Source organism: Lithobates pipiens, unplaced genomic scaffold (assembly GCF_037356315.1).
Source record: "Lithobates pipiens isolate NorthernLeopardFrog02 unplaced genomic scaffold, aLitPip1_a1.2 Scaffold_25, whole genome shotgun sequence".
Classification (NCBI taxonomy): Eukaryota; Metazoa; Chordata; class Amphibia; order Anura; family Ranidae; genus Lithobates; species Lithobates pipiens.
Window position 1 is genome coordinate 109857419 of NW_027507787.1, and position 24929 is coordinate 109882347.

General features: G+C 50.7%; 18 pseudogenes; 8 read left to right on the forward strand and 10 right to left on the reverse strand.

The window, feature by feature from the left end:
- The first annotated feature begins 6028 nt into the window (after positions 1-6028).
- Positions 6029-6147, forward strand: LOC143932122 (5S ribosomal RNA; annotated as a pseudogene).
- A 108-nt stretch (positions 6148-6255) lies between these two features.
- Positions 6256-6374, forward strand: LOC143932378 (5S ribosomal RNA; annotated as a pseudogene).
- Positions 6375-8692: 2318 nt separating this feature from the next.
- Positions 8693-8811, forward strand: LOC143931144 (5S ribosomal RNA; annotated as a pseudogene).
- Positions 8812-10927: 2116 nt separating this feature from the next.
- On the forward strand, positions 10928-11046 carry LOC143931947 (5S ribosomal RNA; annotated as a pseudogene).
- A 552-nt stretch (positions 11047-11598) lies between these two features.
- Positions 11599-11717, forward strand: LOC143931456 (5S ribosomal RNA; annotated as a pseudogene).
- Positions 11718-11824: 107 nt separating this feature from the next.
- LOC143931200 (5S ribosomal RNA) lies at positions 11825-11943 on the forward strand (annotated as a pseudogene).
- Positions 11944-12269: 326 nt separating this feature from the next.
- On the forward strand, positions 12270-12388 carry LOC143932159 (5S ribosomal RNA; annotated as a pseudogene).
- Positions 12389-13358: 970 nt separating this feature from the next.
- LOC143932112 (5S ribosomal RNA) lies at positions 13359-13476 on the forward strand (annotated as a pseudogene).
- A 2477-nt stretch (positions 13477-15953) lies between these two features.
- On the reverse strand, positions 15954-16073 carry LOC143931415 (5S ribosomal RNA; annotated as a pseudogene).
- Positions 16074-16633: 560 nt separating this feature from the next.
- Positions 16634-16753, reverse strand: LOC143931428 (5S ribosomal RNA; annotated as a pseudogene).
- A 560-nt stretch (positions 16754-17313) lies between these two features.
- LOC143931440 (5S ribosomal RNA) lies at positions 17314-17433 on the reverse strand (annotated as a pseudogene).
- A 334-nt stretch (positions 17434-17767) lies between these two features.
- On the reverse strand, positions 17768-17886 carry LOC143931718 (5S ribosomal RNA; annotated as a pseudogene).
- Positions 17887-17993: 107 nt separating this feature from the next.
- Positions 17994-18113, reverse strand: LOC143931696 (5S ribosomal RNA; annotated as a pseudogene).
- A 108-nt stretch (positions 18114-18221) lies between these two features.
- LOC143931791 (5S ribosomal RNA) lies at positions 18222-18340 on the reverse strand (annotated as a pseudogene).
- Positions 18341-18990: 650 nt separating this feature from the next.
- LOC143932548 (5S ribosomal RNA) lies at positions 18991-19109 on the reverse strand (annotated as a pseudogene).
- A 108-nt stretch (positions 19110-19217) lies between these two features.
- Positions 19218-19336, reverse strand: LOC143932574 (5S ribosomal RNA; annotated as a pseudogene).
- Positions 19337-19882: 546 nt separating this feature from the next.
- Positions 19883-20001, reverse strand: LOC143932564 (5S ribosomal RNA; annotated as a pseudogene).
- Positions 20002-20109: 108 nt separating this feature from the next.
- On the reverse strand, positions 20110-20227 carry LOC143932003 (5S ribosomal RNA; annotated as a pseudogene).
- Positions 20228-24929: the final 4702 nt, after the last annotated feature.

Sequence of the window (24929 nt, forward strand, 5' to 3'; positions counted from 1 at the left end):
CCGTATGACCAGTTGTGACAACGCAGACATGTGGTTGACCAGGTAAACCACACCCACATAATCACAATTCAACTCTGTGTCAGGTTCCTGCATGACCCTTACCCCAGCTCCATAGCCGGAACCACTGGAAAAATTCCAATAGCACACGTTTACGAATGAACACCCCACTTCCACCCAACAAAATTGGGGCCAAATTTCCTCACTCTATTGCCCCTGAAAGAAAACATTTCCCCCAAACCTGTTTACCCTGCCATGTTCGTGACCCCTTTTCCCATCGACCTGGCATCCACCTATCGTCTGTTATATGTGGACAAGAACTCATACCAAACCTTCTAACCCTCCCTATGTTCCGCATTTAACTGTTTAAATTAGCCAGGGTCTGAAACCCCCACTGTAGCAGACGTCAACCGGCAGGTGAAATTGAACTTACCCAGCAACAAATGCAAAGTCCTCAACTGTACCTCACACCATCCCTGGGCCTCCCCCACCCCCTTCTATAGTACCTCCACCTTGGTCACCGGCAGATGACCCTCCGTAACCCCTGAAACAATCACAATGCCAGAACAAAATAGTACAATATCCCTCGTCGGCCCCCCGTGTTTTGCAGCCAATGGCACTAATGAACCTACCTGCAATGTGCTGCAATGTATAAAGTATAATCGCACACACATCGGAGGAAGGCGGCCCAACACACAAAAACGTCCAAGTCATGTACGATTGAATCAGGGACCGACACGTCTCTATCCCCCCACTCCGGTAATTACCTAAACATCTAACCATGGCTCACTAAATTGAGCAACCTATGGGCAGGCATTGTTCCAAGTAAAAAACTCCTCTTGCCAGCATCTATCCAGCAGCCAAAGCTCTCCGAATAAACTGTAAGCAAGTGGAACACGGATTCCTAGTTCACCATAGGCGCCCCTTTTCCGTCACACCTAACCCACCTTATAGCTGTGTACGTGAAGTATCGGACACAGTGCACCACATTGGATTATGACAGAACCTTTTAACACTAAACTGACAGGAGCTCACATTGCACTGCCAACCCACCCCCCTTCCTTTTCGGCCGACTGTCCAGAGGGGGGTATATACCCCCCCGAAGGAACTGCTTCGGGGGCCTCGACTACTACAGAAACCGCATCCAGAAGCCGCTATCCTTTGATCCCCATTAAGAGGCGGCCATACTGACCTGCATGGTCTAAACTGCTCATCATCCCGTAGCCAATCAGATCCCCCTTTTTAACGTGTGCAATGGCCTACATATAACAGAACAACGGGTTCTTCCCCCCCATGGCAATCGCATAATGGCGACCGCCTTCCACAAAATCAATCGGTACCTCCTCTTACCTTCATCCCTTTTCCCTTAATCTTCCTGCATGGCCCTACACACTTAAAATGTAAATTCCCCCCCTTTTATTTTTTATTTTTTTAAAGGGGGCCATAACAAGAAGATCTCCACACACTTACCTTTTCAAATCGTATCCCGGAATTCCTATTTAATTGTGTTCCCAGGGGACCCTCAAAGCTTTATTTTTTTTGCATCTGCAATCCTTACCATTTCCATCCTACCATTACCTGACAACCCCACCACTGCACCACTGTCCCCAAACTGCAAACGCACCGCCCGCCATTTGTGGGCCAGCATCCACCACCTCTGTTCCTGGAGGAGCAACTGCCGCCGACATTGCACCCCCCTTTCTAACCCCCCAACAAATCCTGTAATGCAACTTAAACGAAAAACATTTAGACATTATTTGATTTACCGGGCTGACTGGAACCCCAACAGCCGCCGTGCTTGCCTCCATTGCTGGCTCGCATTCCTGTGTCTCCTCCTCCTCACACACTGTCAGCTCGCCTTCCGACCTGTTGTCCTAGACCAGGACCGGTGGTGTCATCAGCCCCCCAGGCAAAGAGGTCCTGGGGGCTGTGGAGTCCCTCTGTTGTAGTGCCTGTCTCACTCCCGAAGCTCTGCCTCCTGTTCTACACATGCCTTTCACATACTGTGACCTGGAAGGTCAACCTCGTCCTTCCACCGCCATCTTGTGCCATCTCGCACCGCCCGTATAGGCAGCACCCACCCACGGAGCTCCGCCCCCTTAAAACCTTTTTTTTATATAAGCAGCCTGACGGCCATACTAATAAGTCTCCCTCGCCGAGCCTTCCTCCCCCTACAGCGATGCAGGCAGAGGGGTAGTAGTCCTGCGATTCATGGGCGGGAAAGCAGCACCATAACGGCCCGTGGCCCCACCCACCGAGCTGGGCTGGCGGTGTGGAGTCCGCCCAGACCCTGCTCAGGCAGACGGCTGGGTATTCTTTGCTGGGGGGCCGGATTGTTCCCCCTAGAGTGCTCCTTGCCTGGCGCATGGCCCCAGATGAGGGCCCTGGTGAAAACAGAGTGCCAGAGGCCGCAAACTCTGCATGCACAGCAACCCTCACCTCCCAGCCTCCGTCCACTCACCTGGTCATCCATAGAGACCCTCATCCGAGTGACATCTCAGCCATGTTGGAGGAGCAGAGCAAAAAACTGCCTCCCCCTTTTTTTCTCCACAACTTTCTGTTCCCCAGCCAAGTCCCACCTCCTCCTTATATATTACCACTCCCCCTTGGACTTTACTCACTGTCCCCTCCCCTCTTATCTCTTCATATTAACCCCTGCATTGTCTCCCCTAAAAACATGGTCATGCCTGGCCCTGAACTACTTTTTCTTTTCTGTCTTTTCCGTTTCGGGCCTCACTATATCGTTATTATATCATATTGTCGTTCCCCGAAGTAAGTTGGGGGTCTGTATTCTATAATGTGCAGCATCCATATAGCGATGGGCAAACAAGTAATGAAATGAATTAACCCTAACCGGGGCTTAGATGGGTGGCCCAATATATATAGTGGCGGCTGTTTGACTAGGGGAAGTGAGAGCTACATAATCTTAACAACTAGGGACGGCTTGTCTACCCCTGCCAGTGGCGTAACTAGAACCTTCAGGGCCCCAATGCAAGAAACCATGAAGGGCCCCCCTGATCCCCAGCCAGGGCCCTTCCCTTCGAGTCTGGCAGTGGAACTCCAGGGCGTGGTCACAGGTATGACCTTTGTGAGCCCTGTAGTTCCACCACTGGTATCATTAGTTTTTTTTTATAATTTTTTTTTAATTCTTAGGTGCTCCATTGGGGGACTGTCCCTAGGCAGCATGGGGTCCCTGTCCCCAGAAGAGATGAGGTCCTTTTCTCCAGGGCAGATGAAGTTACTGTCCCCAGGTGAGAAGGGGTCCCGGTCCCCAGGGGAGGTGGGGGTCCCTGTCCCCACGTAAGAAGGGGTCCCTGTCCCCAGGGGGAGAGGGAGGGGGGTATGTAATGGTGTGTGGGGGATGGGGTCCTCTCACTCACCATGACCAAGCTGTTGGTCTGGGCTCCATCCAGTGTGCTGGATGGGCGATCAGCATATCTCCGAGAAAGACCTTTCATCATCTGTGTATGACGGGGGAGGAGGGGGGTGGCAGACAAGCCTGCAGTGTCCTCTGGGGAGCCGGCTCTCATAGGGCTGCACTGCATCTGTGTGCTTAAAGTTTGTTTAACCGGGAGAAGTATGCAGTGCAGTGTGGGCCGGACTCGGGGGGGGGCGGGACTCTGGCCGGGGAGAACAGACATCGGACTGAGCGGCATTGCATGGAGCAGGATAGGGGTACTCTGAGGAGCCGGCTGAGGACACAGGTCATGCGGGGAATGCACAACTAAAGAGCAGCCAGTGCGATAGTCGAGCATGGAGCTCTGCTAGTCACTCTCCACCTCCAGCCACCCGTGTGCATGGTGCACTGGTACCCCTAGCTGCCTATGCTGCTGCTGGCCATATGTAGAGGGGGCTGCATGGGCCCCCTGCATCACAAGGCCCGGTTGCGGTCGCGACTGCTGCACCCCCTATAGTTACGCCCCTGACCCCTGCCCTACACCTGATAGATGTTATAGGTTTGTAAGAGGTGGGTACTGGGGGGTAGGTTTGGGTGGGCCTAAAAATCATATAAATCATGGCTCCTGTATATCCTGGATCAGGGATAAGGCTAGTAAGGGGGGTATCACTTGATAAATTGACCACCCAATGCCTGCAATATTGTAAGGTAGTGAATGGGCCCCTGCTTTCAGGGTAGTATGATGTTTAGTAAAGTATTTAGAATTACTAGCTCCTCTATGATGATATGAGGTCTGCAATATGAAAAATAGTTCATATAAGGCATAGAGGTAAGTGCCAATATAAATGTCGCAGCAGGGCACAAGATCGGATCAGTCACTAAAATATACCAAGTGCTCCGTTCGATGTATACTTTACCGATAGGTGTCTTGGGTCCTTCTGGGCGCTCATTCGGCCGTGGTAGTGTTCAGTTAGAGAGTAAAAGGCTACAACTATATGGGATCCGAGCAGGTCTGGTGTCTAGTCGAGTGTATGCTTTGAATGCTCTCTCGTCTGATGGGTTGGAGGCCCAGGACTGCTCCAGGTAAAAATCATGGTGGTAACCGGAGTCAGGGATATTGAAGCTAGTGTAAGTGTCTGTAGTCTTTCAAGGCAGGTGAGTAAGGGAATGGTCCATTTGCACGGCAGAGGAAAGGAGAGCGGCACTAGGCAGGGTATGAAGCATGTAGGCTAATCCACCGTCGCATGGGTGTCCCGGAGCTCTCGTGAGGCAACAGGTCTAGCAGTCCCTGCGTACTCTGCGAGGTAGCGGGGCCGAAGTCGGGCTCGTTGGTGTGTGGCGGGGTCGGTGTCCCCCAAGTGGTCTGAAGGTGGATGGCGACCTATGTCTGCGAGATCTGGACAGTTGAGTTTCCATGAGATCTTCAGTGCTGCGGGTGTTCGATGAAATGTGGACCCGAAAATCAGCATACCAATTAGGTACTTCAACCAGTGGCAGGTCCAGCGTTTTGCAGAAGGTTTCTAGATCTTCTGGCACTTTTAAGATGGCAGTGCGGCCCTGGTAAGAGGCTTGCAGAGCGAACTGAAACTTCCAGCGATAGCGGATGTCTCTCTGCCTCAACATGTCAAGTAATGGGCGCAAGTCTCTTCGATGTTTCAGCGTGATTCCTGAAAGATCCTGATATATCTGGATCAAATGGCCTTCAAATGTCAGGTTCAGATTGCTCCTAGTTTTTTTAAGAATCTCTTCTTTGAGGGTATAGTCGTTAACATAACAGATGACATCCCGTGGGGGATCAGAATCTTTGCCCTTAGGCCTAAGGGCTCTATGTATTCGCTCCATAGCTATAGGTGTACCGGAGGGTCAGACTGGCAGCTGGTTGAATAGGGATGTGACCGCTGGGAGGATTTGCTCGGGCTCCATCGACTCCGGGAGGCCTCTAATCCTCAGATTGTGTCTTCGTCCCCTATTGTCGATATCTTCGACATGGCGCTGGAGGTCTCTGAGCTGTCAGGTGTGTGTGTCGACTTTGCCTTGAGCCATCTGCAATTCATGCTGTTGTTGCGCCGCCATTAGCTCCATGAAGTTTACTCTCCCTGTGATTGCTTGTATCTCGTGGCAGAGGTCTGAGATGGCCACGGTTAGAGTGCTCTTTTTATCGGCAGCGACAGTCCTCAGGTCGTGGATATTTCGTTGTTGGTGATGGGGAGATGGACTGTCTGCCATAGTGTGCTGTGGATCAGTCGGCGTCAGGGTAATCCCGATGTGGTTGGTGGCGGGAGAACGGGCCGCCATGTCGGCCCCCTGGTTCCTGAAAAGATCCGGTATTGTCTGGGTATTATGGGATCCCAGGTCCCTTGGTGAGTGGGATCTAGATGCAGAGGGTCAGCTTGTGGAGGTCCCCATGATGTGACAGTGTTTTTCAGGTAAAATCCTCAGTGATCGATCTTTTTTAGGCTGAGTTAAGACGGAGCAAAAAGCTTAAGCAGCCATCCTCTCTTTAGGCAAGCCACGCCCTCCCGTCTTTTTTTTAAATATGTTGCTGACGTCGACGACCTGTTTTATTTTTCTGCTTGTTTGCTGAGGTGACCATCTTGGCGTTTGTCAAGAGGGTTTAGAGTGGCCAGCAAGATTGCCTATGGCCACATTACCCTGAATACACCCGATCTTGTCTGATCTTGAATGCTAAGCAGGGTCAGGCCTGGTTAGTACCTGGATGGGAGACCGCCTGGGAATACCAGGTGCCGTAGGCTTTTTTTTAATATGTTGTTGGCGTCGACGACCTGTTTTATTTTTCTGCTTGTTTGCCGAGGTGACCATCTTGGCGTTTGTCAAGAGGGTTGAGAGTGGCCAGCAAGACTGCCTACGACTACATCACCCTAAATGCGCCCAATCTCATCTGATCTTGGATGCTAAGCAGGATCAGGCCTGGTTAGTACCTGGATGGGAGACTGCCTGGGAATACCAGGTGCCGTAGGCTTTTTGTTTTATTTGTGCTTGGAGACTCTTATAACAATGATGAAATGGGAATGACAGATACTGAAAGAAAGTGACCTGAAGTTGTGCCGTGGTCACGTGGTCAGTATGCCTAAAAGGGGGCATTCCCAAGTAGTACTAAAAAAGAAAAGGGGATACAAAGAAAAAGAGGGAACGGGAGGGTGGGACAACCTCCGGAAACATCTGACAGGGCAGGGAGGAACTGAGGCTCCTCCCACAAATGACGGCCGGCCTACGTTCCGCCTCCCCACTTGTCCTCGGAGACTCTTATAAAAATGATGAAATGGGAATGACAGATACTGAAAGAAAGTGACCTGAAGGTGTGCCGTGGTCACGTGGTCAGTATGCCTAAAAGGGGGCAAAAAGTACAACAGACAGGGAGATGAAAACACAAAGTTTATTCAACCTAAACCAATCAATCAGTTGAATGAAGAAACGATTGGGACATCTCTGTTACCGGCTCCGGGATGTACCTGGCATAGCATTAAGACCTCCACCTACCCAATCTCTTATTGATATGCACGGGGACCCCCTGACGTGAAGCTGCAGAGGCTGCCCCGATCCTAAAGGAGTGACCCGAGTAGGACTTGGGGTTGAGCCCCAAATTCCCCAAAAGTGTGCGGCAGTATTTGATGAAAAGTGATGATGTGAGCGGGGCCCCGTTAAAGGGCAAAAGAGGACCATCCCTGGGTTGTCCTGCCAACTGGAGCAACAACAGATCAAAACCATGACCGGGCACCAACTAGAATTAATCCTGAAAAACCTGATATTTGTGCCGGACCCAATCTGTTGCGTCTTACAAACCTCTAAATGTAATAAAAAATTATCAGGATACCTAACTAATTGCTTAATGGACAACGTATGAGACCCAGCCCCGGTACAAGCAAATTCCCCTGGCCTAAGAAAACCATAGAAGGCCAAATAAATTGCAGCCTTCAGCACCAGACTAGGTAAAACCCCGAAAGGAGATCTAGATAACGTGACCGACAAGGCCCGGAAAATGTCCCCGGTGATAGGAAGCCTATTGCTGGGGCTCGGCGAGATACCCTTCTGAATACCCCTCAGAACCGCCTTGACCGCATGAGCCGCAAACACCGAGGGTCTACCGGGATATTGTAAAGAGAAAAAATACTGCACGCCCACCAAGTAACCCCTGATTGTGCCGTGAAATAACCCGAGCTGAGAATGACAGTAAGCTACAAACGCTAAAATGTACCGCACGTCCTAAAAATCCGACCTGGGGTACAGGGTATGAAACTTCTGAAAAGCTTTCCAAGCTGTGTGGTAAGCCCGACTGGTGTTGATGGACAGAGACCTGTCGATCAACCCCAATGCGGCTGTCAAGTGCAACCCTAATCCATCCTCAGAAGTGAAAACTGAGGGGAGGGGGTCGCCAATACGTCTGCGTCCGTAACCTGCAGGAAAAAAGATGAAAAATCAAACCGGGACAGAGCATCCGCTGCAGAATTTTGCATGCCACTAATAAACCTGCAGTGTATGTGAAACCTAAAATTAAGTGACAACCAAGTGAGCCTGCGTAAAAAAGACATGATGAGCAAGGAACTAGACCTGCCTTTATTGATGACCTCCTAAATTGCCTGATTGTCCATGAAACATGTGACCGTATTGCCCGTCAATAAATGTCCTCAAACCTGGGCTGCCGCCACTATGGGGTAACTACTTGCAAAGAAGACAACGACACTGCTGGGATAAACATGGAAATCCCGTTCCAGTGATGGAGGAACTCATCCCACGTGTGCAAATTGGACAAAGCTGCGGAATGTAAAATGACCCTAGAATCCGAGTCCGGGCCATTGGTAGCAAAGCCAGCCTGGGAGTCCAGAACGATACCCAGAAAGTTCAGAGTGGTAGCCGGGCCCTCCATTTTTTTGTCTGCCAAGGGAACATTGAGAGCGGAAAAAACAGCTACCAACTTCTGAAGATCCGAAGCTACCCGACCCTCACTCTCAATCAGAAGGTAGCCATCCAGATAATGAATAACCTCCTGACAACTCTCCTTCTGCTTGAGAATCCAATTGAGCGCCTCCGCAAACACATTAAAAAGCCAAGGACTACTTCTAGACCCAAAGGTAAGCTTGGTGGCAAAATAATACAAATCCCTCCATTTGAACCCATGCCACCGCCAAAGCGCTGGCTGAATAGGAAGGAGCTTAAAAGCATCAGAAATATCTGCTTTAGACAGCCAAGCATTCCTTCCTGCACAGATGATGCGTTGGATAGCTAAATCCACTGATGCGTACTTCAGTGAAAATTAGAGGGTTGAGAGTGGTCAGCAAGATGGCCTACGGCCACATCACTCAGAATTCACCCGATCTCATCTGATCTCGGAAGCTAAGCAGGATCGGGCCTGGTTAGTACCTGGATGGGAGAATGCCTGGGAATACCAGGTGCCGTAGGCTTTTTTTAACCACTTGCTTACTGGGCACTTAAACACCATTCTGCCCAGACCAATTTTCAGCTTTCGGTGCTCTCACACTTTGAATGACAATTACTCAGTCATGCAACACTGTACCCAAATGAATTTTGTGTCCTTTTTTTCCCACAAATAGAGCTTTCTTTTGGTGGTATTTGATCACCTCTGGGGTTTTTATTTTTTGCGCTATAAATGAAAAAAGACCGAAAATTTTGAAAAGAAACGCATATTTCTTTGTTTCTGTGACAGAATTATGCAAATTATTAATTTTTCTTCATACATTTTGGCCACAATTTATACTGCTACATATCTTTGGTAAAAATAACCCAAATTAGTGGATATTATTTGGTCTTTGTGAAAGTTAGAGAGTCTACAAGGTGTGGTGCGAATCGCACAAAATTGATCACATCTGATGTACTGGTGGACTATCTCGCTTCTTGTGACCCGAACAAGTCAGGAAAGTACAAATACCCCCCAAATGACCCCTTTTTGGAAAGTAGACATTCCAAGGTATTTAGTAAGAGGCATAGTGAGCTTTTTGATGTTGTCATTTTTTTCCCACAATTCTTTGCAAAATTAAGATTTTTCATTTTTTTTTCTCCACAAAATTGTCATTGTAATAGGTTATTTCTCTCACGTGGCATGTGTATACCACAAATGACACCCCCCAAAAAATTCTGCTACTCCTCCTGAGTATTACAATACCACATGTGTGGGACTTTTTCACAGCCTGGCCACATAGAGAGGCCCAACATGCAGGTAGCGCCATCATGTGTTCTAGGAACATAAATTACACATCTAACTTGTTGACTATTTATTACACTTTTGAAGCACCAGGACAATGACACGTGACACTGATGACAGATGGCACTGATACGTGGCAATGATGACACTTATACGTGGCACTGATGACACGTGGCACTGATGACAGATGGCACTAATATGTGGCACTGATGACAGATGGCACTAATATGTGGCACTGATGACACGTGGCACTTATACGTGGCACTGATGACACGTGGCACTTATACATGGCACTGAAGACACGTGGCACTAATACGTGGCACTGATGACAGATGGCACTAATACGTGGCACTAATACGTGCCACCGATGACAGATGCCACTAATACATGGCACCGATGACGCGTGACACTGATGACAGATGGCACTGATAAGTGGCATTGATGACACGTGACACTGACAACAGATGGCACGTGACACTGATGACAAATGGCACTGATACGTGGCACTGATGACAGATGGCACTATGTGGCACTGATGACACATGGCACTGATGACACGTGGCACTGACGACAGGTGGCACTGACGACAGGTGGCACTGGGGGCAGGTGGCACTGGGGGCAGGTAGCACTGGGGGCAGGTAGCACTGGGCTGGATGGCACTGGGGGCAGGTAGCACTGGGATGGATGGCACTGGGGGCAGGTAGCACTGGGGTGGATGGCACTGGGGGCAGGTAGCACTGGGGTGGATGGAACTGGGGTGGATGGCACTGGGGTGGATGGCACTGGGGCAGATGGCACTGGGGCGGATGGCACTGGGGCAGATGGCACTGGGGCAGATGGCACTGCTGGAGCGGATGGCACTGCTGGGGGAGGATGGCACTTTTTATTTTATTTTTTTCCTTTTTTTTTTTTTCCTTACTACAGGCAGAACGGCTGCCGCTGCAGCCGTTCATCTCTCCCCTCTCACACTGTCTGTGTGGACAGCGGCGCTGAGAGATGATCTCATATGTTTACATATGAGATCATCTCCCATTGGACACGCCGATCACGCTGTAAATGGCCGCTGAGATTGGCCGTTTACAGCGATCTGTGTTTGCCGGTCCCCGGCGGACACGGCGAACACAGAACTTCCGCGATGCGCGCCCCCGGCGGCGCGCATTGCGGAAGTAAACATCAGGCCGTCCAGGGACGACCACCCGGACAAACGCGCCTGCTCTACGGCCGTCATTCGGCTATAGGGCGGGCGCGAGGTGGTTAAATATATTGTTGGCGTCGACGACCTGTTTTATTTTTTTGCTTGTTTGCCTAGGTGACCATCTTGGCATTTGTCAAGAGGGTTGAGAGTGGCCAGCAAGATTGCCTGTGACCTCATCAACTTGAATGCGCCTGATCTCTTCTAATCTCAGATGCTAAGCAGGGTTGGGCCTGGTTAGTACCTGGATAGGAGACCGACTGGGAATACCAGGAGCTGTAGGCTTTTTTTTAAATATGTTGTTGAAGTCGACAACCTGTTTTATTTTTCAGGTTTTTTGCCGAGGTGACCAACTTGGTGTTTGTCAAGAGGGCTGAGAGTGGCCAGCAAGACTGCCTACGGACACATCACCCTGAATGCGCCTTTTCTCATCTGATCTCAGATGCTAAGCAGGGTCGGACCTGGATAGTACCTGTATTGGGGACCGCCCTGGGAATACCAGGTGCTGTAGAATTTTTTTTAACATGTTGGCGTAGACGACCTGTTTTATTTTTCTGCTTGTTTGCCGGGGGGACCATCTTGGCATTTGTCAAGAGGGTTGAGAGTGGCCAGCAAGATTGCCTACACCCTGTATGTGCCTGATGTCGTCTGATCTCGGATACTAACCAGGGTCGGGCCAGGTTTGTAACTGGATGGGAGACCACCTGGGAAAACCAGGTGCCGTAGGCTTTTTTTAAATATATTGTTGGCTTTGACGACCTGTTTTATTTTTCTGCTTGTTTGCCGAGGTGACCATCTTAGCGTTTATCAAGAGGGTTGAAAGTGGCCAGCAAGATTACTTACAGCCACATCACCCTGAATGCGCCCGATCTCGTTTGATCTCGGATTCTAAGCAGGGTCGGGCCTGGTTATTACCTGGATGGGAGTCCGTCTGGGAATTTTAGGTGCCGTAGGCTTTTTTTAATATGTTGTTCGCGTCGACGACCTGTTTTGTTTTTCTGCTTGTTTGCAGAGGTGACCATCTTGGCATTTGTCAAGAGGGTTGAGAGTGGCTAGCAAGACTGCCTACAGCCACATCACCCTGAATGCGCTTGATCTTGTCTGATCTCGGATGCTGAGCAGGGTCGAGCCTGGTTAGTTCCTGGATGGGATTCCGCCTGTGAATACCAGGTGCTGTAGGCATTTTTTTAATGTTTTTGGCGTCGACGACCTGTTTTATTTTTCTGCTTATTTGCCGAGATGACCATCTTGGCGTTTGTCAAGAGGGTTGAGAGTGGCCAGCAAGATCAGCATCATCACCCTGAATGCGCAGATCTCGTCTGATCTCAAATGCATAGCAGGGTTGGGCCTGGTTAGTACCTGGATGGGAGACTGCCTGGGAAGACCAGGTGCCGTAAGCTTTGTTTTAATATGTTGTTGGCGTCGAAGACCTGTTTTATTTTTTTGCTTGTTTGCCGAGGTGACCATCTTAGCGTTTGTCAAGAGGGTTGAGAGTGGCCAGCAATATGGCCTATGGCCTCATCAACCTGAATGCACCTGATCTCTACTAATCTCAGATGCTAAGCAGGGTCGGGCATGCTTAGTACATGGATGGGAGACCTCCTGGGAATACCAGGTGCTGAAGGCTTTTTGTTATTTGTTGTTGGCATCGACGACCTGTTTTATTTTTTGCTTGTTTGCCGAGGTGACCATCTTGGCGTTTTTCAGGAGGGTGGAGAGGGGCCAGCAAGATTGCCTTCGGCCACATCACTCTGCATGTGACCGATCTTGTATGCTAAGCAGGGTCGGGGCTGGTTAGTACCTGGATGGGAGACCGCCTATGAATACCAGGTGATGTATTTTTTTTAATATGTGGTTGGCGTCAACGACCTGTTTTATTTTTCTGCTTGTTTGCCGAAGTGACCATCTTGGCGTTTGTCAAGAGGGTTGAGAGTGGTCACCAAGATCCCCTACAGGCACCTCACCCTGAATGCGCCCGATACCGTCTGATCTTGGACGCTAAGCAGGAGTACCTGGAGGGAAACCGCCTGGGAATCCCAGGTGACATAGGCTTTTTTTAATATGTTGTTAGCGACGACGACCTGTTTTGTTTTCTGCTTGTTTGACGAGGTTACCATCTTGGCGTTTGTCAAGAGGGTTGAGAGTGGTCAGCAAGATTGCCTTCGGCCAAATCACCCTGTATGCGCCTGATCTCGGATGCTAAGCAGGGTCGGGCCTGGTTAGTACCTGGATGGGAGACCGCCTAGGAATACCAGGTGACCTTTTTTTTAGTAAGTTGTTGGCGTCGATGACCTGTTTTATTTTTCTGCTTGTTTGCCGAGGTGACCATCTTGGCGTTTGTCAAGAGGGTTGAGAGTGGCAAACAAGATCGCCTATGGCCCTATCACCCTGAATGCGCCCAATCTCGCATGATAGTGGATGCTAAGCAGGCTCAGGCCTGGTTAGTATATGGATGAGAGACCGCCTGGGAATACCAGGTGCAATAGGCTTCTTTTTAATATGTTGTTGGCATGGATGACCTGTTTTATTTTTCTGCTTGTTTGCTGAGGTGACCATCTTGGTATTTGTCCAGAGGGTTGAGGGTGAACAGGAAGATCGCCTATGGCCAAATCACCCTGAATGCGCTGGATCTTGTCTGCTCTCGGATGCTAAGCGGGGTCGGAGTGGTTAGTACCTGGATGGGAGACCGCCTGGGAATACTACGTGCCGTAGGCTTTTTTTTAATATGTTGTTGGTGTCGACGACCTGTTTTATTTTTCAGCTTGTTTGCCAAGATGACCATCTTGGCGTTTGTCCAGAGGGTAGAGAGTGGCCAGCAAGATCACCTACAGCCACATCACCTTGAATGTGCACAATCTCGTCTCATCTCTGATCCTAAGCACAGTCGGGCCTGGTTAGTACCTGGACGGGAGACCGCCTGGGAATACCAGGTGCCGTAGGCTTTTCTTTAACATGTTGTTGGCGTCAACGACCTGTCTTATCGTTCTGCTTGTTTGCCGAGGTGACCATCTTGGCGTTTGTCAAGAGGGATGAGAATGGCCAGCAAGATCGTCTATGGCCATATCACACTGAATGCTCCTGAGTCTCGGATGCTAAGCAGGGTTGGGCCAGGTTAATACCTGGATGGGAGACCGCCTGGATGGGAGACTGCCTGGGAATACCTGGTGCCGTTAGCTTTTTTTAAAATATGTTGTTGGCGTAGACGACCTGTTTTATTTTTCTGCTTGCTTGCTGAGGTGACCATCTTGGCGTTTGTCAAGAGGGTTGAGAGTGGGCAGCAGGATCGCCTACGGCCACATCACCGTGACTGCGTGCAATCTTGTCTTATCGAGGATGCTAAGCAGGGTCGGGCCTGGTTAGTATCTGGATGGGAGAGCACCTGGGAATAGCAGGTGCTGTAGTTTTTTTTTAAATATGCTGCTGGCTTTGACGACCTGTTTTATTTTTCTGCTTGTTTGCTGAGGTGACCATCTTAGCGTTTGTCAAGAGGTACGGAGTACAGAGACTGGGGTTATGAAGATGGGGTTGACATGTTAAGGTGATGCATGACAACAGGGGAAACAGGGGAAACCGTTAGGAGGTCGAGCTGTGACCCAGGGGGGGACAGGAGGTGGGAGGTGGGAGGTGGGGGGTGGGGGGGTAGTTAGTTGTACCATGTTAGATAGTACAGCGGCTGGTTGGCTGGGATGGACGCCTCCAGTTGAGGCATTCACTGTTTGTATTGTATGCTTTATGTGAATGGAATAAAAAAAAAAAGATGGTCACCTCGGCAAACAAGCAAAAAGATAAAACAGGTCGTCGACGCCAACAACATTGTAAAGAAATGCCTACAGCACATGGGCACACAGGCAGTCTCCCATGCAGGTACTAACCAGGCCCAACCCTGCTTAGCATCCGAGATCAGGATAATTCATCTTGCTGACCACTCTAAACCCACTTGACAAACCCACTTGACAAACCCACTTGACAAACCCACTTGACAAACCCACTTGACAAACGCTAAGATGGTCACTATGGCAAACAAGCAGAAAAATAAAACAGGTCGTCGACGCCAACAACATATTAAAAAAAAGCCTAAGGACCTGGTATTCCCAGGCGGTCTCCCATCCAGGTACTGAACCAGGCCCAACCCTGCTTAGCATCTGAGATCAGAGAAGTTCGGGCGCATTCAGGGTGATATAGCATAGGCATTCTGGCAGGCTACTCTCAACCCTCTTGACAAACGCCAAGATGGTCACCTCAGCAAACAAGCAGAAAAATAAAACAGGTCATTGACGCCAACAACATATTTTAAAAAAAGCCTACGACACCTGGTATTCCCAGGCGTTCTCCCATCCAGGTACTAACCAAGCCCGACCTTGCTTAGCATCCGACATCAGGCGCATTCAGGGTAATGTGGCCATAGGCAATCTTACTGGCCACCCTCAACCCTCTAGACAAACGCCAAGATGCTCACCTCGGCACACAAGCAGAAAAATAAAACAGGTTGTCGACGCCAAAAACATATATAAAAAAAAAACGTCACCTGGTATTCCTAGGCGGACTCTCATCCAGGTGCTAACCAGGCCCGACCCTGCTTAGCATCTGAGATAAGACGAGATCAGGCGCATGCATGGTGCCATGACCATAGGGAATCTTGCGCGCCACTCTCAACCCTCTTGACAAACGCCAAGATGATCACCTCGGCAACCAAGCAGAAAAATAAAACAGGTCGTGGACGCCAACAACATATTATAAATAAAAGACAGCACCTGGTATTCCTCGGCGGTCTCTCATCCAGGTACCAAACAGGCCCAACCCAGCTTAGCATCCGAGATCAGACAAGATCGGGCGCATTCAGGGTGAAGTGGCTATAGGCGAGCTTGCTGGCCACTCTCAGCCCTCTTGACAAACGCCGAGATGGTCACCTCAGCAAAAAAGCAGAAAAATAAAACAGGTCGTCGACGCAAACAACATATAAAAAAAAAGCCTACGGCACCTGGTACGCCCGGTGGGTCTCCCATCCAGGTATTAACCAGGCCCGACCCTGCTTAGCATCCCATATGAGACGAGATAGGGAACATTCAGGGTGATGTGGTCGTAGGAGATTTTGGTGGCCACTCTCAACCCTTTTGACAATCACCAAGATGGTCACTTCGGCAAACTAGCAGAAAAATAAAACAGGTCGTCGATGCCAACAACATATTAAAAAAAGCCTACGGCACCTGGTATTCCCAGGCGGTCGCCCATCCAGGTACTAACCAGACCCGACCATGCTTAGCATCTGAGATCAGATGAGATCAGGCGCATTCACAGGTGATGTGGTCGCAGGCGATCTTCCTGGGCACTCTCAACCCTCTTGACAAACGCCAAGATGGTCACCTCGGCAAACAAGCAGAAAAATAAAACAGGTCGTGGACGCCAACAACATATTATAAATAAAAGACAGCACCTGGTATTCCTCGGCGGTCTCTCATCCAGGTACCAAACAGGCCCAACCCAGCTTAGCATCCGAGATCAGACAAGATCGGGCGCATTCAGGGTGAAGTGGCTATAGGCGAGCTTGCTGGCCACTCTCAGCCCTCTTGACAAACGCCGAGATGGTCACCTCAGCAAAAAAGCAGAAAAATAAAACAGGTCGTCGACGCAAACAACATATTAAAAAAAAGCCTACGGCACCTGGTACGCCCGGTGGGTCTCCCATCCAGGTATTAACCAGGCCCGACCCTGCTTAGCATCCCATATGAGACGAGATAGGGAACATTCAGGGTGATGTGGTCGTAGGAGATTTTGGTGGCCACTCTCAACCCTTTTGACAATCACCAAGATGGTCACTTCGGCAAACTAGCAGAAAAATAAAACAGGTCGTCGATGCCAACAACATATTAAAAAAAGCCTACGGCACCTGGTATTCCCAGGCGGTCGCCCATCCAGGTACTAACCAGACCCGACCATGCTTAGCATCTGAGATCAGATGAGATCAGGCGCATTCACAGGTGATGTGGTCGCAGGCGATCTTCCTGGGCACTCTCAACCCTCTTGACAAACGCCAAGATGGTCACCTCGGCAAACAAGCAGAAAAATAAAACAGGTCGTGGACGCCAACAACATATTATAAATAAAAGACAGCACCTGGTATTCCTCGGCGGTCTCTCATTCAGGTACCAAACAGGCCCAACCCAGCTTAGCATCCGAGATCAGACAAGATCGGGCGCATTCAGGGTGAAGTGGCTATAGGCGAGCTTGCTGGCCACTCTCAGCCCTCTTGACAAACGCCGAGATGGTCACCTCAGCAAAAAAGCAGAAAAATAAAACAGGTCGTCGACGCAAACAACATATTAAAAAAAAGCCTACGGCACCTGGTACGCCCGGTGGGTCTCCCATCCAGGTATTAACCAGGCCCGACCCTGCTTAGCATCCCATATGAGACGAGATAGGGAACATTCAGGGTGATGTGGTCGTAGGAGATTTTGGTGGCCACTCTCAACCCTTTTGACAATCACCAAGATGGTCACTTCGGCAAACTAGCAGAAAAATAAAACAGGTCGTCGATGCCAACAACATATTAAAAAAAGCCTACGGCACCTGGTATTCCCAGGCGGTCGCCCATCCAGGTACTAACCAGACCCGACCATGCTTAGCATCTGAGATCAGATGAGATCAGGCGCATTCACAGGTGATGTGGTCGCAGGCGATCTTCCTGGGCACTCTCAACCCTCTTGACAAACGCCAAGATGGTCACCTCGGCAAACAAGCAGAAAAATAAAACAGGTCGTGGACGCCAACAACATATTATAAATAAAAGACAGCACCTGGTATTCCTCGGCGGTCTCTCATCCAGGTACCAAACAGGCCCAACCCAGCTTAGCATCCGAGATCAGACAAGATCGGGTGCATTCAGGGTGAAGTGGCTATAGGCGAGCTTGTTGGCCACTCTCAGCCCTCTTGACAAACGCCGAGATGGTCACCTCAGCAAACAAGCAGAAAAATAAAACAAGTCGTCGACGCAAACAACATATTAAAAATAAGCCTACGGCACCTGGTACGCCCGGTGGGTCTCCCATCCAGGTACTAACCAGGCCCGATCCAGCTTAGCATCCCAGATCAGATGAGATAGGGAACATTCAGGGTGATGTGGTCATAGGAGATTTTGGTGGCCACTCTCAACCCTTTTGACAATCACCAAGATGGTCACTTCGGCAAACTAGCAGAAAAATAAAACAGGTCGTCAATGCCAACAACATATTAAAAAAAGCCTACGGCACCTGGTATTCCCAGGCGGTCGCCCATCCAGGTACTAACCAGACCCGACCATGCTTAGCATCTGAGATTAGATGAGATCAGACCCATTCACAGGTGATGTGGTCGCAGGCGATCTTGCGGGGCACTCTCAACCCTCTTGACAAACGCCAAGATGGTCACCTCGGCAAACAAGCAGAAAAATAAAACAGGTCGTCGACACCAACAACATATTAAAAAACAGCCTATGGCACCTGGTATTCCCAGGCGGTCTCCCATCCAGGTACTAATGAGGACCGATGCTGCTTAGCATCCGAGATCAGATGAGATCGGGCACATTCAGGGTGATGTGGCTGTAAGCAATCTTGCTGACCACTCTCAACCCACTTGACAAACGCCAAGATGGTCACCTCGGCAAACAAGCAGAAAATAAAAACATCAAGTACTAACCAGGCCCGACCCTGCTTAGCATTCAAGATCAGACAAGATTGGCGCATTCAGGGTGATGTGGCCATAGGCAATCTTGCTGGCCACTCTCAACCCTCTTGACAAACGCCAAGATAGTCACCTCGGCAAATAAGCAGAAAAATAAAAAAGGTCGTCGACGCCAACAACATATTTAAAAAAGCTAACGGCACCGGGTATTCCCAGGCAGTCTCCCATCCAGGCGGTCTCCCATCCAGGTATTAACCAGACCCGATACTGCCAATCTTGCTGGCCACTCTCAACCCTCTTGACAAACGCCAAGATGGTAACTTCAGCAAACAAGCAGAAAAAAAACAGGTCGTTGACGTCAACAACATATTAAAAATATTATAAAAAAACGGCATCTGGTATTCTTAGGCAGTCTCCCATTAAGGTACTAACCAGGTCCGACCCTGCTTAGCATCCGAGATCAGACAAGATTGGGCGCATTCAGGGTGATGTGGCCATAGGTGATGTTGCTGGCCTCTCTCAACCCACTTGACAAACGCCAAGATGATCACCTCGACAAACAAGTAGAAAAATAAAAGCCTATGGCACCTGGTATTCCCAGGCGGTCTCCCATCCAGGTACTAACCAGGCCCGACCCAGCTTAGCATCCGAGATCAGACAAGATTGGGCGCATTCAGGGTGATGTGGCCATAGGCGATGTTGCTGGCCACTCTCAACCCTCTTGACAAACGCCAAGATGGTCACCTCAGCAAACAAGCAAAAAAATAAAAAAGGTCGTCGACGCCAACATTATATTAAAAATAAGCCTACGGCACCTGGTATTCCCAGGAGGTCTCCCACCCAGGTACTATTCAAGCCCGGCCCTGCTTGGCATCTAAGATCAGACAAGATCGGGTGAATTCAGGGTGATGTGGTCGTAGGCAAACTTGCTGGCCAATCTCAACCCTCTTGACAAACGCCAAGATGGTCACCTCGACAAACCAACAGAAAAGTAAAACAGGTCATCGACGCCAACAACATATTAAAAAACAAACTACGGTATTCCCAGGCGGTGTCCCATCCTGGTACTAACCAGGCCCGACCCTGCTTAGCATCCAAGATCAGACGAGATCGGGAGCATTCAGGGTGATGTGGCCGTAGGCAAACTTGCTGGTCGCTCACAACCCTCTTGACAAATGCCAAGATGGTCACCTCGGAAAAAAAAGCACAAAAATAAAAAAGGTCGTCGACGCCAACAACATATTTAAAAAAAGCCAACGGCACCAGGTATTCCCAGGCGGTCTCCCATCCATGTATTAACCTGGCCGGACCCTGCTTAGCATCTGAGATCAGGAGCATTCAGTGTGATATGGCCATAGGCGATCTTGCTGGCCACTCTCAACCCTCTTGACAAACGCCAAGATGGTCACCGCGGCAAACAAGCAGAACGATAAAACAGGTCGTTGACGCCAACAACATATTAAAGAAAAGCCTACGGCACCTGGTATTCCCAGGCAGTCTCCCATCCAGGTACTAACCAGGCCCGACTTTGCTTAGGATCCGAGATCAGACGAGATTGGGCACATTCAAGGTAAAGTGGCCGTAGGCGATCTTGCGGGCCACTCTCTACCCTCTTGACAAACGCCAAGATGGTCATCTTGGCAAACAAGCTGAAAAATAAAACAGGTCGTCGACGCCAACAACATATTAAAAAAAAGCCTACGGCACCTAGCATTCCCAGGCGGTCTCCCATCCAGGTACTAACCACTCCGACCCCGCTTAGCATTCGAGAGCAGACAAGATCAAGTGCATTCAGGGTGATTTGGCCATAGGCGTTCTTGTTGGTCACCCTCAACCCTCTTGACAAATACCAAGATGGTCACCTCGGCAAACAAGCAGAAAAATAAAACAGGTCATCGATGCCAACAACATATTAAAAAGAAGCCTATTGCACCTGGTATTCCCAGGCGGAATCCCATCCAGGTACTAACCAGGCCTGAGCCTGCTTAGCATCCACTATCATACGAAATTGGACGCATTCAGGGTGATAGGGCCATAGGCGTTCTTGCTGGCCACTCTCAACCCTCTTGACAAACGCCAAGATGGTCACCTTGGCAAACAAGCAGAAAAATAAAACAGGTCGTCGACGCCAACAGCTTACTAAAAAAAAAAAATGTCATCTGGTATTCCTAGGCGGTCTCCCATCCATGTACTAACCAGGCGCGACCCTGCTTAGCATCCAAGATCAGGCGCATACAGGGTGATTTGGCCAAAGGCAATCTTGCTGGCCACTCTCAACCCTCTTGACAAACACCAAGATGGTCACCTTGGCAAACAAGCAGAAAACAAAACAGGTTGTCGTCGCCAACAACATATTAAAAAAAGCCTATGGCACCTGGGATTCCCAGGCGGTTTCCCTCCAGGTACTAGTCAGGCCTGACCCTGCTTAGCATCTCAGATCAGACAAGATCGGGTGCATTCAGAGTGATGTGGTCAAAGGTGATCTTGCTGCCCACTCTCAACCCTCTTGACAAACGCCAAGATGGTCACCTCAGCAAGCAAGCAAGCACAGACCAAAAGGCATAACCAAATATTCGAAGTGCCCGAAACGTGTACGGAAGGCGGTCTTCCACTCATCTCCCCTCCGAATGTGAACGAGATTGTATGCACCCCGAAGATCCAACTTGGAAAATACTACAGCTGATCCCAGTCTTTGAAACAATTCGGGCACTAAAGGCAAAGGATATCGGTTCTTGATGGTGACCTTATTAAGTGCCCGATAATCAACACAAGGACGTAGGGAGTGGTCTTTCTTCTCAACGAAGAAGATTCCTGCACCCGCCGGGGAGGTGGAAGGTCGGATGAACCCCTTCTCCAGGTTGTCATCCAGGTAAGACCTCAGGGTCCCTAATTCCGTTTCTCAAAAATTCTTCCAAAGGGAATCTCTGCTCCGGGAAGTAGTTCTATCGGACAGTCGTACGGCCTATGTGGAAGTAGGGTTTCTGCACCCTTCTTACTAAAAACGTCCAGGAAGCTGTGATAGACTTCGGGTACAGCTTGTTGGACCTCAGCGTCTACTTCCATGCAAAGTAGAGGAGAAGGGGGCTTCATTGACACCCGGAAGACAATGCTGGAGACAGTAGGGTGAGAGAAATTCGATTTTCCCAGAGATCCAGTTGATTTGTGGATTGTGCACTCTCAGCCAGAGCATGGCTAGTATGATAGGAAATAGAGGAGACTTGATGACGTCTAAGCACAGTAACTCCTGGTGAGTCCCGGCAATGGTGGTAAGCAGAGGTGAAGTCTCCTGGGTCACTGGTCCGGATTCAAGGGTAGAGCCATCAGCCAGATACACAGAAAGTCCTTTTGCCCTAGGCCGAATGGGAATGTCATATTTTAAGGCGAAGGATGAGTCCATGAAGCCACTACAGGCCCCCGAATCAATTATTGTGCTGGTTCGGATAGTCCCTCCTTGGAGCTGCAAGAGAATAGGAACAGCCAGATGAGAAGCACTGTTCGGCAAAATAGGAGGAAGAGCAGGAGAGATGGAAAAGCACTTACGAGGTTTAGCAGGGCAAGTGCGAACATAAGGTCCTGGTTCTCCGCAGTACAGGCAAAGATTTGCCCGCCCGACAGCATTGGCGCTCTTCAGGTGTCAAGGAAGGTCGGAGCAAACCCAGCTGCATGGGTTCTGGAGTGTCCAGGGTGGCCGTAGCTGGAGCAGAAGAGGCTGAATGGGAGGAACTAGGCACTCGTGGTAATATCCAAACGGGACGAGGGGTTGCAGAAGAACGTTCCAAGCGACGCTCTCTTAGGCGTCTGTCAATCTGAACGGATAGGTCTATGAGGGCTTCCAGAGTCTCAGGGATGCCCACGTGGGCCAGTTCATCTTTCAAAGGCTCTGAAAGACCCATACGAAACTGGTATCGTAAGGCAGCATTATTCCAGCCCGTGTCGGAACTCCAGCATCTAAATTCCGACACATAGTCTTCCACGGGTCTGCGGCCTTGCTGCAGCGTGTGCAAAGCTTCCTCTGTGGTGGCAGTTAGCTGAGGGTCCTCATACAATCACGACATAGCCTGAAAGAAGATATTCAAGGTATCCAGAGAGGGATCTTTCCGTTCCAGGAGACGATGGGCCCAGGCCTGGGGTTCATCTGCCAGCAGAGAGATGACAAACCCCACTTTGGTAGGCTCAAGAGAGAAGGTCCTTGGTTGCAAGGCAAAGAAAAGTTCACAGGAGTTGCGGAAAGCCCTGAATTTACCCCGGTTGCCAGAAAATCTTTCAGGTGTAGGAACCCTGGGTTCAGGTGGCATCATCACCACCGAAGGTGGAGCAGAAGTCCTGGAAACAGCTGGCGTAGATACAGATAGGGCTTGGACACGTTCCTCCAGTCGGCCATAGCCTTCTTGCAGACTCTTCACCGTCTGAGTAAGTCCAGCTAAGTGGCGGCAGAGTTCATCCATAGGGGAGGCTCCCTGCGTGGGCTCGGACATGGCTGTCCAGTACTGTCACGAACCTGGTGTAGGAGCCCAGAACGCAGGGAGCGGCCTCTCGTAAGCCTCTGGCTCGAGAACCCCTGAAAGTGAAGACAGGGACTCTAGAGTTCAGAGGGCACAAGTGCCAAGCAGGTGTAGGACTGGTCCGGACCTCAGGGAAGGCGTAAGAACACAGGAGCGCTGGATCAACAGGCAGCAGGAGATGCACAGGAACTTGGCAGAGCGCTGGATCAGCAGGCAGCAGGAGATGCACAGGAACTTGGCAGAGCGCTGGATCAGCAGGCAGCAGGAGATGCACAGGAACTTGGCAGAGCGCTGGATCAGCAGGCAGCAGGCGATGCACAGGATTGTGGCAAGGACACTGGAGCAGCTGACAGTGAGGAGGTGTCCTGAAGCGCAGAAGAAGCTGGAGGCCGGTACACTTGGCAGGCAGGCTGTAGCAGAAGGTAGCGGAAGGAACACAACAGTCGAGCAGGAACAGCGGAAAGCCAGGGGTAGTCAAGGTACAAGCCGGGTCGGTAACAGACGGGCAGCAAACAGTTCCAAGGAAGAGGCAAAAGCGCAGTCAGACAGGCCAAGGGTCGGAGGCTGGCAGCAAACAGACGTCGTCAGGAACAGGCCGGGTAAACAGGAATCAAGGACAACAGAGTAGCAGAAAGCAGGAACACCGGACACGCTGTAGACTGGACAGCAGGGAGGCACAGTAACAGGTTCCCTTAAGTAGCCTTCTGAGCGCCAAAAACGGTCGAACGGCGCGTCTGCGCGCACCCGCGTGTAACCGTGCGCCCGTTCGTAACCTTGTGCACCTGCGTGCGCCCGTTCGTGTCGTCGCGCACCCGCGTGCGTCCGTTCGTACCAACGCGCACCCGCGTGCGCCCGTTCGCACCATCGCGCGCCCTAGGATACTGGTTAGTTCTTAACATAGGTATTCTGCGGGCAGGCCTCTCATGTACCATTGGATTATCAGAACGACCATGACAGGGAGTGGGCGAGAGAGAGAGAGGGGGGTGGGCGAGAGAGAGGGGGGTGAGTGAGAGAGAGGGGGTGAGCGAGAGAGAGGGGGGTGAGCGAGAGAGAGATGGGGGGGTGAGCGAGAGAGATGGGTGGTGAGCGAGAGCGAGGAGGGGAGTGACACAGAGGAGATGGGGGGTGACACAGAGGAGATGGGGTCACACAGAGGAGTAGGGGGGTCACACAGAGGAGGAGGGGGGTCACACAGAGGAGATGGGGTTCACACAGAGGAGATGGGGGTCACACAGAGGAGGAGGGGTCACACAGAGGAGATGGGGGTCACACAGAGGAGGAGGGGGTCACACAGAGGAGGAGGGGGGTCACACAGAGGAGGAGGGGGGTCACACAGAGGAGATGGGGGGGCACGCATAGGAGATGGGGAGTCACACAGAGGAGATGGGGGGTCACACAGAGGAGGAGGGGGGTCACACAGAGGAGGAGGAGGGTCACACAGAGGAGATGGGGGATCACACAGAGGAGGAGGGGGGTCACACAGAGGAGATGGGGGGCACACAGAGGAGATGGGGGGGCACACAGAGGAGATGGGGGTGCACACAGAGGAGAAGATGGGGGGCACACAGAGGAGGAGATGGGGGGGTCACACAGAGGAGCTGACAGAGCAGATGAGACCTCAGGAAAACCCATAGTGAGGCAGGACTCCGGGAGGAAGCAGGCGCAATGATCAAATCCACAGTGCAGCCCCGCCCCCGCCTCCGCCTCCACACCTGACCAGCACCAGCTCCGCAGGGCCATTCACAGACCCCCATGTCTGCCGCCCGGCCCATCCCGCACATGGCCCATTCAGCCAATCGCAGGGCTCCTGCTGGCTCAGAGCACCGTGCACCTGTTTCATAGTGATAGCGGGCACGGAATCATGCGCGCAGCCCCTCTAGATGTTGCGGCCGGGGACAGAGATCTGGCGGCCATAGGTCCGTGGAATGTGTGCCCGGGTTTGCAGCAGGCGGAAACCCGGGCACATGTGTCAAAACCCGGACTGTCTGGGTCAAAACCGGACAGGTGGCAACC